This window comes from Globicephala melas, chromosome 6 (assembly GCF_963455315.2).
Source record: "Globicephala melas chromosome 6, mGloMel1.2, whole genome shotgun sequence".
NCBI lineage: Eukaryota > Metazoa > Chordata > Mammalia > Artiodactyla > Delphinidae > Globicephala > Globicephala melas.
The window spans coordinates 51,684,175-51,698,279 of record NC_083319.1 but is presented as its reverse complement, the minus strand read 5'-3'; the positions used below and the strand labels follow the sequence as shown (position 1 = coordinate 51,698,279).

At 40.8% G+C, this 14,105-nt stretch overlaps 1 protein-coding gene across 7 annotated transcripts in view; it reads right to left on the bottom strand.

Annotated features, from left to right (window-relative positions):
* Nucleotides 1-14,105, bottom strand: part of KANK1 (KN motif and ankyrin repeat domains 1) — a 193,829-nt gene that overhangs the window by 78,472 nt on the left and 101,252 nt on the right. Inside the window, exon 1 of one of the 7 annotated variants that reach the window (XM_060300874.2) lies at nt 1,107-1,217. The exons of the other annotated variants lie outside the window; for them this stretch is intronic. The gene's annotated coding sequence lies outside the window, so the exon portion shown is untranslated. Of the gene's footprint in view, nt 1-1,106; nt 1,218-14,105 lie in introns of those variants that run through there. 7 annotated transcript variants of the gene reach the window in all.

The window sequence follows — 14,105 nt, the reverse complement described above, 5'->3', positions numbered from 1 at the left end:
CATCTTGACTGAAATCATAGTGAGTGCACATTGATTAAAAATCTGTGCTATAAGGAGATCAACTCGGTGCTTTGTGTCCCCATAGAGGGGTGGAATAGGGAGTGTGGGAGGGAGACACAAGAGGGAGGGGATATGGGGATATATGTATACATATAGCTGATTCACTTTGTCATACAGCAGAAACTAACACACCATTGTAAACCAATTATACTCCAATAAAGATGTTAAAAAAAAAATCTGTGCTATGTTTAACTACTTTCCCAGAAGATAATATATACTTCAGTCTCCAGATCGAACAGGCTAGGATCCACTCCACTTCTGTTACAGAGGTTAAAAAGACTGGCCCTACCACAGACATCAAATGGAGAAAAACCAATGCAATCATGGTAAAGAACGACACATGCTTTATGTAATTACACATCACAGACTGCACTAAAATATACATTTTCCCACATACAAAACAAATCAAAACTAAGCCTAGTTAATTTATGCTAAATCCTTTGCTTTTAAACCGAATTCTCATGAGAGAAGCTCCCTAGAATTTGAACCAAAATTTTGAGTGCACAGTAAACAAACAAAAAAATGTATTACAGAAAGGATCTTATGCTGCCAAAAAAGAAGCATTTAAAGAGTTAACCAATATTGAGAGTTGTTTTGAAAATAGCAAAGAGAAGATCTTAAAACAACTACAGTAAAAGTTATCAAGTAGATATTTAAAGGCAGTGGCTTTGAAAAGTCTGAAAGTTACGGACTTTTTCATCAGAAAACGCAGATATGTACACACACAGAGACACACAAATCTAAATGCGATTTCAAAAGGAGATGGAAATGGAGGACTGTCACCATCCTCTCAACAGATCCGTGGTTTAAAACTTTTGTTTTAAAGTATAAGATCTTTTCAAATTGTGATCTAACCAGATACTTTAAAATGACTTTCGCTTTGCTATGTTTATGTTTCCAAATAGGCTTTCCTTTTTTTTTTGTTTTGTTTATGAAAAGCCTCATACGTATTAAATATGGAGCTATAAAGTAGGCGAAAAAATGACAAATTTACTCAGTTGTAAACATGCATGAAAAAAATCTTCCAGAACACTAGGGATACTTACTCTCACCATCACTCCAACACTGGCTTACAAGAGGAAAAGGCTGCCAAGAAAAGGCACAGAAATAAAACTCTCAAAATACCAAATTTCTTCCATCCACAGTAGAAGCTCATCAGAGGGAAGAGAAAAAAAAAGATGGTGACAAGGACCTATTTACTGTGAAGGACACAGAAAGAAATTAGTTTGCCTTTAGAAATTCAATTACATTTCAAATAAGAATTACTGGCCACATAACTTCTTGTCTAGCTTGAATTTTTCTCCCCCTCAAAGACAGCGAATTCTATTGGCTGGTCACTCGTAGAGCCACAAACCATCTCTCAGTTCTGGTGGCGGAGTGTGCCCAAGAGCCAGGAATTAGGGGTAGGAAATTTACAAAAGTAAGCTTAAGCACTGCTGAGATCAGTAAAATCAAACACTTGTTCAAAACCAGACCTGCCACTAAATTCCACTCTCCAATTTTCAGTTTGCTGAAATGTAAGTCAATTCAGAGACGTTACTGTGAAAATAACGTCTATTTTTTCAGGTTTGAGAGGATAAGGAAATGGACCTTTGAACGTTACCCTCAGAGAAAGGCTGTTCTCTCCCACTACTTCTGTGAAGTAGTGGGAGAGAACAGTGGCTTGAGGATGCCTCCTTCAAAGTTCCTTAGGTGCACAGCCATTTTCCTTAAAATTCTTTGGAATCCCAATTCTTAGAACACCCTGTACATTGCTCCATTTATGTGTTAATGATAGTGGTGGTAATGATCTTATTAGCTGTTTCACAAAACAATACTGGTTTGGAAAGGATGGAAAGAGTACTAACAAAACGAGTAGATTACCAAGATGGATGTTCTTTACTTCCAATGACCAAAGTAAACGTGTGACAAGGCAGATTTTAACGCAGGAAACAATTAGGTAAAGGACTTTCATTTGTTTATCTGATAAAGACACAGTACACACATACAAGACCAGACTACCTCTAACCACACTGCACGCATCTAATTGTATTAATTATCACTTTCATGGGGAACCTCATTTCTTACAGCTGAATTTCTCACCATTACATGGCTTTTTCCCACACAGGACTACGTTTTTCAGGCTTGGAGTATCATTGATGGTAAATGAAAAATTGGTTAGGGCTATCAACATGGCTGTTGGCTACATCTATTTAAAAACTGATATCAAAATCAAGCACTCTCTTTTAAAATTTCACTGCAACACAGGCAGACATTTTAAAATGTTGATGCGTGTTCCAAAAAAAGGATTCCCATTCAAACAAACTTCACCTGCCTGAGCACTTAGGACAAAGCCGAGCAGGCAAGAGTCTAATATTTTACAAAGCATAGGATTGGGGATGAGAGCTTTTGGGTCCCTAACTCAGGTGTGCAGTTACTCTAAAATGAAGCTATGTACAATGAGATCTGGAGACATTACCTAGAGCCTGAAACAGTCAGGCAGACAAACAGAGACACACACACACACACACACACACACACGCAGAAGGGTGTGGCACTGCTTGGTAAAATCATCCAAGATCAGCATATGGAAAGAAGATGGGTTCTTGAGGAACTGATTACTGCCAATGATAACAATGAGAGAAAATTAAAATGGAGGTACATATTTAAGTAAAATAGAGTGGAATATAATCCTAGATAAAGCAAAATGACAGCTTGGAAAGACCTTTGAAGACTGGTGAAACAACCTGTTTAGCATCAGATCTCTGGGGGAAAAGTGCATCTTTTAGAGTGTTCTTATGGGGCGCCTTTAGGAATGTAGCACTCAGACTGAGATATGTTTTTTTTATGTACTACTCATTTTATGAAGCTTCTAAGTCATCAACCTTGTTTAGATGAATGTATTAAAGTACACACAAAAATAAATGTAATCAAATCCATCTGTGCCACCTTAGGTTAAAAAGAGTAAACTGCTCCTAAACTGCGGACCTTGTTATGTCCCTTTGCTCTCTGACCTTGGCAGTGGCACAAACTGAATGGCAGAGAGAAGACTCATTCTGTGGAAGAGTCAGAAGGAAATTTCAACACTCACATGGATTCAAGGATCAGAGGGATCTTCAGAAGAGAACTGTAGGGAATGAAGTGCTTCAATGGCAGAAGTCAAACTCAACAAGTTGAAGACAACAAAGCCAGTCTTTCTCCAAAGAATGGATGATTTTTTGTTTGCCCAGAACCTGGGAGCAGAAAACTAACTCATTCTTTGCCAAATATTCTGCCTCAAGTTGACAAGACACATTGGGACACTTTACAGAGCTGGTGCCAACAATGTAATTTGAGCACCGATGGTGAGGAAATAGTTATCTGAGACTCCATTGATATGCGTATTCTGAACAAATCAGGATATCCCTGACACAGCAGAGGGGGCCAAGCTACAGTTAGCTTCTGGAAATGCAATACGGTGGTCCAGGGAGCAAAACCTCAGGAAGGTATAAGAGGAGAGAACAGAGGTGGCTAATTCGGTGCAGGTGAGACTTCAGCCAAGGAGGCATTATATTGATAACACCGTAGGTAAGAAAAATAGCAGATCGGGGGCCTACGTGAGTGAACTCACTGCCCTGCCTTGCCTCTCCCATTCATTCAGTTGAATCCTGTCTGCAACCCGCCTCTGACACAGAAGTTGTATTTGTCTACATTTCACGTCATGCTGGATAGGCCAGGATTCCACACAGTGAGATAAGACTGATATCTTTCTTCATGGTACTGGTCTGCCAAAAGAATCCCTGGAACTGCAAGATTCTATGATATACCCTGAAAGTATTAAGATGTTTTAGAAGTTGATGAAAAGCCTCAGATAATTATAGTGTAGGTGAAAAAGAACAGTACACTTCTTGTATGAGCAATGTCTTAATCTATCACTAATGATGGAGAGCACACAGCTAAATTAACTTGCCTCTCAATGACTGCTCTACTCATACCTTAATCACTATTTTTTTTTAAATAAATTTGTTTATTTTATTTTTGGCTCCATTGGGTCTTCGTTGCTGCGCGCGGGCTTTCTCTAGTTGAAGTGAGTGGGGGCTACTTTTCATTGTGGTGTGCGGGCTTCTCATTGCAGTGGCTTCTCTTGCTCTAGGTGCGGAGGCTTCAGTAGTTGTGGCACGTGGGCTTCAGTAGTTGTGGCACGTGGGCTTCAGTAGTTGTGGCACGCGGGTTCAGAAGTTGTGGCTCGCAGGCTCTAGAGCGCAGGCTCAGTAGTTGTGGCACACGGGCTCAGTAGTTGTGGCACACAGGCTTAGTTGCTCCGTGGCATATGGGATCTTCCTGGACCAGGGCTCGAACCCATGTCCCCTGCATTGGCAGGCAGATTCTTAACCACTGCGCCACCAGCAAAGTCTCTTAATCACTATCTTTGATAAGAACCTCTGGATCTTCAATTTCAGTTTCCCCAACAGCGACTGCTGCTATATAAGCTAGGATATAAAAGTGTGTATTTGTATGTGATCTGGATATGATGTTTGGCACTTCTGCAGCCATTCTGCCACCATGCAGAGCCAGTTGAGGACACATCCACATATGGTGGATGGCAGAGTTAATGACAATAAGAACCTACGTCTTTGATGATATCATTGGGCTACTGAATCATCACCCCCAAAAGCTGTTCTCTGGACTTCAGTTATGAAAACCATTAACTTCCTTTATGCTTACGGCAATTTCACACCTGTCTCAATTAAAGAGTTCCTTTTTTTTTTTTTTTTGTGGTACACGGGCCTCTCACCGTTGTGGCCTCTCCCACTGCGGAACACAGGCTCCAGACGCGCAGGCCCAGCAGCCATGGCTCATGGGCCCAGCCACTCCACGGCATGTGGGATCCTCCCGGACCGGGGCTCGAACCTGTGTCCCCTGCATCGGCAGGCAGACTCTCAACCACTGCGCCACCAGGGAAGCCCAAAGAGTTCCTTTTAAAAATCTATGATATATTGGGGATCCCAAATGAAATACTCTGAGTATCCACTATTAAGAGAAGTATCTGAAAAACACATATAAAAATTCTAAACATTCTGACATTAAATATTTAACCTGAAAACATATACACTCATTCCTGGTTTGTTTTTTGGTCCCACAGGGTAGTGGTTTTCAAAGTACAGCCCCCAGGTGAGCAATATCACCATCACTTGGGAATTTAATAGAAATGCAAGTTTTCAAGCCTCACCCCAGACTTGTTGAATCAAAAATCCTTGGGAGTAGGGCCCAGCAGTCTGTGTCTGAATAAGTGCCCCTAGTGATTCTGATGCACTCTATAGTTATAAACTACTGCTGTAGGAAATACTACTTATGACATCAGGTATCAGTCATCACTAGTCACAATCAAATGAATGTTGAAACATACAAAATGGGTTAAACAGGTACCATCCACGCTCTAAACAAAGAAAGTATTATCAATAGATGAAGAAAGGCAAGAGGGACAAATGAACATTCAACAAAGTCTTAAACAAAAACTTTCACATCATCGTTGTGTAGTGATTATACGTGGTAAGATTATTTGGCAGTGTCTAAAGGAAACAAACTTGGGAACAGCAGGCTTGAGAAAGAACAGAGTTGAGAGAAGCACAACTATTCCAATTTACCAGTTAAGCTTTTTTCTGATGAAACTGAAATTAAGGAGTTGTTAGAGAAGTGGAATAAAGCAGAAATTGTCCAAAAGAGACACATAACTGGATGAAACAAAGCACTAGATAAAATATTCCTGAAAGGTATAAAGTTTTGAACAGGGGACTTGAGAAGGGCTGGGGATGTCTAAATTGACGTAGTAGAGGCTCTGAGAGAGCAGTTGGCTTTCTGGGCCTAAAGGGAGGCGGACATTCCATACGGGCTGACAGAGTTATGAAGCTGACAAGCAATGCTCAGGATCTGGACAAAACTACTCTCTTGATGGAAAGTGACTGAGCTCCATGACTTCCTCACTACTGCCCTGAATGCTGTGGAGCAGAAGGGAAGTGAGGACATGCTTATGATCCGGGTGGGGAAAGGGAAGAGGGAAGTGGATACTAAACACACAGAAAAAAGCATCTACCTAGCTAGCATGGTTAGACAAGAAAGAAGAAGACATGGCCACCATCTGGACAAGAACCCCGAAAAGTTTGAAATTATTCCGATAATTCTCACCAAGAAGGGTTTGGCATATGGATATCTAAGAGCAGAGTGTTCACTGGCTCCTGGGAAACTCCTAGATCTCATTTTATGAAAATAAACTTGGCCCTATTCCAGACCAATTGACACTTAAATATGATGCTTGGATATGCATATTTTTAAAAAGCTCCTCCAATAATTCTGATGTACAATGAGGACTGATTCACTGTCTGGGAGTATTAGAAAAACAGTCAAACTAAGAAAATCTAATAGAGGGAACTTTCCTCAACATAATAAAGGCCATATATGACAAGCCCACAGCAAACATCATCCTCAATGGTGAAAAACTGAAAGCATTTCCACTAAGATCAGGAACAAGACAAGGGTGCCCACTCTCACCACTCTTATTCAACATAGTTTTGGAAGTTTTAGCCACAGCAATCAGAGAAGAGAAGGAAATAAAAGGAATTCAAATCGGAAAAGAAGAAGTAAAGCTGTCACTGTTTGCAGATGACATGATCCTATACATAGAGAATCCTAAAGATGCTACCAGAAAACTACTAGAGCTAATCAATGAATTTGGTAAAGTGGCAGGATACAAAATTAATGCACAGAAATCTCTGGCATTCCTATATACTAATGATGAAAAATCTGAAAGTGAAATCAAGAAAACACTCCCATTTACCATTGCAGCAAAAAGAATAAAATATCTAGGAATAAACCTACCTAAGGAGACAAAACACCTGTATGCAGAAAATTATAAGACACTGATGAAAGAAATTAAAGATGATACAAATAGATGGAGACATATACCATGTTCTTGGATTGGAAGAATCAACATTGTGAAAATGACTCTACGACCCAAAGCAATCTATAGATTCAATGCAATCCCTATCAAACTACCACTGGCATTTTTCACAGAACTAGAACAAAAAATTTCGCAATTTGTATGGAAACACAAAAGACCCCGAATAGCCAAAGCAATCTTGAGAACAAAAAAAGGAACTGGAGGAATCAGGCTCCCTGACTTCAGACTATACTACAAAGCTACAGTTATCAAGACGGTATGGTACTGGCACAAAAACAGAAAGATAGATCAATGGAACAGGATAGAAAGCCCAGAGATAAACCCATGCACATATGGACACCTTATCTTTGATAAAGGTGGCAGGAATGTACAGTGGAGAAAGGACAGCCTCTTCAATAAGTGGTGCTGCGAAAACTGGACAGCTACATGTAAAAGTATGAGATTAGATCACTCCCTAACACCATACACAAAAATAAGCTCAAAATGGATTAAAGACCTAAATATAAGGCCAGAAACTATCAAACTCTTAGAGGAAAACATAGGCAGAACACTCTATGACATAAATCACAGCAAGATCCTTTCTGACCCACCTCCTAGAGTAATGGAAATAAAAACAAAAAAAAACAAATGGGACCTAATGAAACTTCAAAGCTTTTGCACAGCAAAGGAAACCATAAACAAGACCAAAAGACAACCCTCAGAATGGGAGAAAATATTTGCAAATGAAGCAACCGACAAAGGATTAATCTCCAAAATTTACAAGCAGCTCATGCAGCTCAATAACAAAAAAACAAACAACCCAATCCAAAAATGGGCAGAAGACCTAAATCGACATTTCTCCAAAGAAGATATACAGACTGCCAACAAACACATGAACGAATGCTCAACATCATTAATCATTAGAGAAATGCAAATCAAAACTACAATGAGATATCATCTCACACCAGTCAGAATGGCCATCATCAAAAAATCTAGAAACAATAAATGCTGGAGAGGGTGTGGAGAAAAGGGAACACTCTTGCACTGCTGGTGGGAATGTGAATTGGTTCAGCCACTATGGAGAACAGTATGGAGGTTCCTTAAAAAACTACAAATAGAACTACCATATGACCCAGCGATCCCACTACTGGGCATATACCCTGAGAAAACCGAAATTCAAAAAGAGTCATGTACCAAAATGTTCATTGCAGCTCTATTTACAATAGCCCGGAGATGGAAACAACCTAAGTGTCCATCATCGGATGAATGGATAAAGAAGATGTGGCACATATATACAATGGAATATTACTCAGCCATAAAAAGAAACGAAATTGAGCTATTTGTAATGAGGTGGATAGACCTAGAGTCTGTCATACACAGTGAAGTAAGTCAGAAAGAAAAAGACAAATACCGTATGCTAACACATATATATGGAATTTAAGAAAAAAAAAATGTCATGAAGAACCTAGGGGTAAGGCAGGAATAAAGACGCAGACCTCCTAGAGAACGGACTTGAGGTTATGGGGAGGGGGAAGGGTGAGCTGTGACAGGGCGAGAGAGAGTCATGGACATATACACACTAACAAACGTAGTAAGGTAGATAGCTAGTGGGAAGCAGCCGCATGGCACAGGGATATTGGCTCGGTGCTTTGTGACAGCCTGGAGGGGTGGGATAGGGAGGGTGGGAGGGAGGGAGACGCAAGAGGGAAGAGATATGGGAACATATGTATATGTATAATTGATTCACTTTGTTATAAAGCAGAAACTAACACACCATTGTAAAGCAATTATACCCCAATAAAGATGTTAAAAAAAAAAAAAACTAAGAAAATCTAAAGCCTCCATGTACCATACAGAAACTGAGTTTATGATCCCTTATAAAAGGGATAAAAAGGGATGTGAGTGAATGGATGAAGAGAATATTAATAAACTGTGAATGCCATTTTTACTTTTTCTTGTTCAATATGGAATTTTTACTTTTCTAATAATAGAAAGGATGAATATTCTATTTTAAGGACTGGCTCTAGTCCCAAAGGGGCTTATTATGAAAAAGATGTAACATTTCCTTCTGTGGGTTATATTGGTCTTAACATGTTGGGGAAAGGGTTTGCACATATAAAGTCAGGATCTATGGCTCTCTGAAAAGTACACTAGGGAACAGAGAGAAGCACAGACATGCCCAAGGACCTCAAAATCCCGTCAGAGAGATGTGACCTTCACAAAGGTGCCAAACGAGCAGAACAGAGGGTGGGCAAGGAAAGTTCCATGGAGCAGAGGACTTGGGAGAAGGGGTCTGGAGAGAAGGAGTGGAGGTTTACTGACAGGCAGGCACGGGCTTTGTAAGGGCCACCATAGGGAGGTCAAGATAGCTGGCAGTGGAGGTGGGGAAGAGGCATCCATAGTGAGAAATAGGGAAGGCCTGTAGTCCTGATGGTTGAACACGACCTAGGTTGGTTACCATAGTAACCTCATTCCCCTTGGCAGTGATTGGTTTAGGAAAGGACATGTGACTCAATTCTGGTCAGTGAGATTTAAGGAGACATTCTCTAGGACACTTCTGAGAAGTTCCCTCAAACCTCAAAGAGATACACAGTGCCTGGTCCGGATGTGATGCTTGCCACTTCTGCAGCCATTCTGCCACCATGCAGAGGATGCACCAGCAGATGGTGAATAACAGAGTGAAATGACAGTAACAACCTGGGCCTCTGATATCATTGGGCCAGTGAATCAACCTCAAAAGCTGCTCTCTTAAGTTATGAAAAAAGATTAACTTTTCTTATTGTGTAAGGCAATTTGATTTGGGGTTTTCTTGGGTTTAACTTGCACCTAAAACATATTCAAACATTAACACTAGAAAGATGAGTTGGAATGAATTCTTGGGGGCTCCTAGACCAGGTTCAGCAATATGGATTTTGCATCATGGGCAAAGAGAATTTATTAATTAGGAGCGGTGCTTACATTGTAAGCTTCAGTGCTTACATTGCTCCATAATAATTTAAATAATTAATTAATTAATTACCACTGTTGGTAGTAACCTGAATGGCAGGAAAAAGAGAAGTATTATTACTTATCAATACCCATAAAATTTTTCACTCCCTTATTTTCTTATGGGACACAAAAAAATGAGTGTGTAAAAAAGTCAAGACTGGGCAGAAAATGGCACAGAAGCTCATAACACATGGAGGGAAAAGTCTCTTTTGCCTCATCCTGTTTGCTTTGCTAAAACACTCACTTTCATTATCTTCTTTGATGAGGCACCCAGGCAACTTCCCTGTGATAATCAATTCTAAGTTAAACCCTCAAGGTAGCTCATAAGAATGGAAATATCCCTCACGCTCCTCACACATTACAGAGACAGTCAATGTGCAGCTACAGAATTATGAAAAATCCCATCCAAAAGGAAGGATGTGCTTTGTGCCCTGAAGGCTGCTCTGCTAAACCTGCATTTGAGAGTAGAAGTTGTTAAAAAAAAAAAATTACAAACTGCTTTATTTTGCATGAAACCTCCATCTGTACCAGTTACAGTATATGTAACAAGTAATTATCTTCTCCATGCTCCCAATAATTAACTTCTCTAACCAGTTTTAAAATATTTTCCATTCAACTTTCCTTTTAAGATGAACAATACAATTACTAAACCATTGATTCCTTTAACCTCTTCTCTTAGAACCTCAGGGAAAGCACAATTATCCAGACAAATAATTACATGCTGTGGATGTGTCACCCCAGAGATCAAAGTGCTGCAGTATGGAATTTCAGTAACATTTTTGGCTAAGAAAGTCTAGAAAGTCTGGCTGCTGATATCTGATGTTAAAGGAAAACATGAAATCTGACTTCAACAGAAGTTTGATGCTATTTTCTAAGGTTTGACCAATGACTGACTAGTCATCCTAAATTGAGGTCCATGTGTCCCTCCTTTTCATTCAAATCTTTATTAAGTGACTATTAAGGTGCTGGTCCTAGGGAGACAGGGATCAGTGATATAGCCTTTGAACTCATGGAACACAAAATGATGGAAGGAAATTATTATAACATACTGTAATTTAACTGTATGTTAAACACTTATCCTATTAATGTGAACTGAGAGGCAGAGAAACACAAAGGAATGGCAGATAACCCAAACTGGGATGTGGCAAAGGGTTATCAGAGGACATCACTCTTGAAAAGAATTTTAAAGATGAGTATGTTGGCCCTAAAGGGGAGGATGTGTAGACTTCAAAGAAGACATGCAGAAGATGCAAAGGCAAGAAGATACCAAAGGATGGGGTGTGTATGAGGGAGATGTGGGAAAGTAAATATGGAAGGGCTGGATGACTAAGGGCTTTGTATGCCAAGCTAAGGAGCTTGTACTTTACTTCAAAAGCAGTGGAAGTCAGTGAAAGTCACCTGAGCTCCAAAGCCACAGGATTAGGTTAGTTTTTCGGAACTGCTACTCTGGCTGACATGAGGAAAATGACTTGGTGAGTGGAGGAGGAATGTGAAAGCAGGGAGACGTCTTAGGAATTGTTCCATACTGGAAGTGTACAACAGTGAGGGACCAGAAGGGACGTCTGGGCTGGAGGCACAGACATGGAGCCTAGCAGGGTTGGGACGGTTGAACTCAAAGGTATAGAGGACAGTACTCCGAGAGAGAGGAAAGGATCTTGAATCTTGGGGTGGAATGCTGTGGGGACCACGGGACTCTCCCAGTGAGGCTACCCAGGAGGAAGCACCAAGAATTCTGGAGTGCTAAAGAGGCCACAGAGCATTTCACTTTTGTGTGGGCAGTATAACTTGCATAGATCATTCTGTTTGCTGGACGTAAACTGTACTGTATACTTAACCTGTTTTTAACTCAACTTGTGAATTCAAGCCCTTTGTCTCAAAAGCAAAGGAGTAAGAAAATATTTGTGGATGGGTGGGTGGGATGCAAACATGTTAACACTGAACAGAAACAGCAACAACAGATACATATCCTCTTAGAACTGCTTATACCAAGATATCTGTTCCCACCAACCAGTCACACACGGACCCTGCCTTTTTGTTAGACAACCTTGAACAACCAGGTCTTGGCTAAGATTTCTGCAGCCTCTCTCGCTTCCCTTTACTCACCTTCCACCTGAAACTCGTCTACGCTTTTGATTAATTATCTTTATTCCTATCGTTATCCCCTTTGTTCTTAAAAGGAGCACTCATACTCCACTAAGAAATGAGCTAATATATGCAAAGTGCCTAGTACAGGGCCTGGCATATAGAGGGCATGGAGTAAATAAACTATTATTGTCCGCTGTTTACTGCACTTTTCCAACATAAGCCTTGGGAGTCCCTTAGCCCAGTTCTCTCCACTTTGTTATACCCACTCTCTCCATACAGGCACAGGAGATGTATCTTCACCACGTCTGTACTGTAGATTGCAACTCTGACACACTGTAACTGAGTGAGAATTGAGTAGCGCTGTTTTGGACCTTCACTGGGAGAAGGGAGAAGAATCAGGTAGTGTTTGTTATTTATATTTGCTTCAGAGCCCAATACATTTTCTCTCAGGACATGTGTCTGGATGTTTATAATCTGTTTGTCTATGATATGCCTTACAGGAGGCACAAGGATAGTTAAGTTACTCAATCATAAAATGTCACTGCTTTTCCTAGCAACTCATCTGAGCAGATGACAAATGACTATTTTTACGGCTTGTTCCTCTATTACATGTAGAAATATTTATTAACACTGTATTTCCGTTGCACGTGTGCAACCAAGTTAGGCAGCTGCCAGGAAGGCTGGGGGAAGGGAGAGTGAATGGTGATACACTCTGGCTTTTGTCTGAGCAGGTGAGCAAGCCTCACCTGGGGGCTGGGGAGCAGGCAACGCCCACTAATTCCCCTGAAGTCAAAAACAGCTAAGCAAGGCAACACCAACAGCCATCCAGAGCTACTCTCAACACATAAGGCTACATTTCATCAAGTCTGAGATGTCACCATTACAAGATGGACAGTATTTTATGTACCACTGAGAAATCGGGGAATTGGACAGAGGAGCCCTACGTGAACGTGGGCCACCAAAAGCCACAGAAGGAGATGGCAATGAGACCTTGGAACTGGGTGGAGGGAAGAGGGACTCTCCCGAGGATTTGGTGGGTGGGTTTGCATTCTGAATTCCCACCACCAGTGTGGTCTAAACACCCTCAGGCAGGGACTTTTATGCCTGGCCTCAGTTTGGCAGTGCCCCAGGTGACTGACAGAGGCAAACTCTCAAAAAGACGTGAACCTCAATAGCAACTATAAGATGCATCCCAATTTCAGATACATTAATACATAAAAATGTGTATATTGGGGAACAGAAATACAGGAACTCTCACTCACTGTGAGGCCCATCCCAGGTGTTATTCAGGGTCTGGAGCTGACAATAACGAAACCCAGGAAGAGGGGGAAGATAGAAACCAAAGTTCAAAAAAGACAGAAAGGGATCCAACAGGCAACCAAATGCAGGGAATGAAAGCACACAGAAGATAGGCGGGGCACCCAGGATTCCAAAGCCAGGAGCAGGTCCTGACAAGCAGGCTGGGCTTGGGGCTAAGCCTCTGTCCACTTGTTTTTCTGGCTCCAAGAGCCAGGACAGTATCTTTCCCAGTTTCAATTCCTTATCGATAAAATGCAGAAAATACTATCCCTAGGATTACTGAGGAAATGGAACAAGCAACTGTATTTTAAAAGTGTTTTGTATACTATTAAAAAACACTGTGCCAATAACAACTATACTTATTTTTCTTGATATAAATATTCTAAATGCTCCTTTAGTCAGATCTTGTGATTTCCATTTTTTAATATAATTTTCATTTAGCAGAGGGCTGTGCTTAAGTCAAGCACTTAATAAATCCTTATTAAGTAAGTAAATAAACACCGCTAACCTCTGGCCTGAACCCTACTCGGCCCTAAATTCCTGAGGGCTGGTAAACACCACTGCTGAAAAGAGAAAGGGGGGAAAAGACAAAACGCTCCCCCCTCTCCAGTCCAGAACATGATGTATTTATGCTTCAACAAGTACACAGATCCCACGCATCCACCCTTGGTCTCCCTGAAACTCACACCTACCACAAAACCAAAATATTAGCTGAGATGACGTGATCCTTTCACCGCAGTGGATTGAAGGCAGATTCCAGGAGGCAACTTTACAATGGACT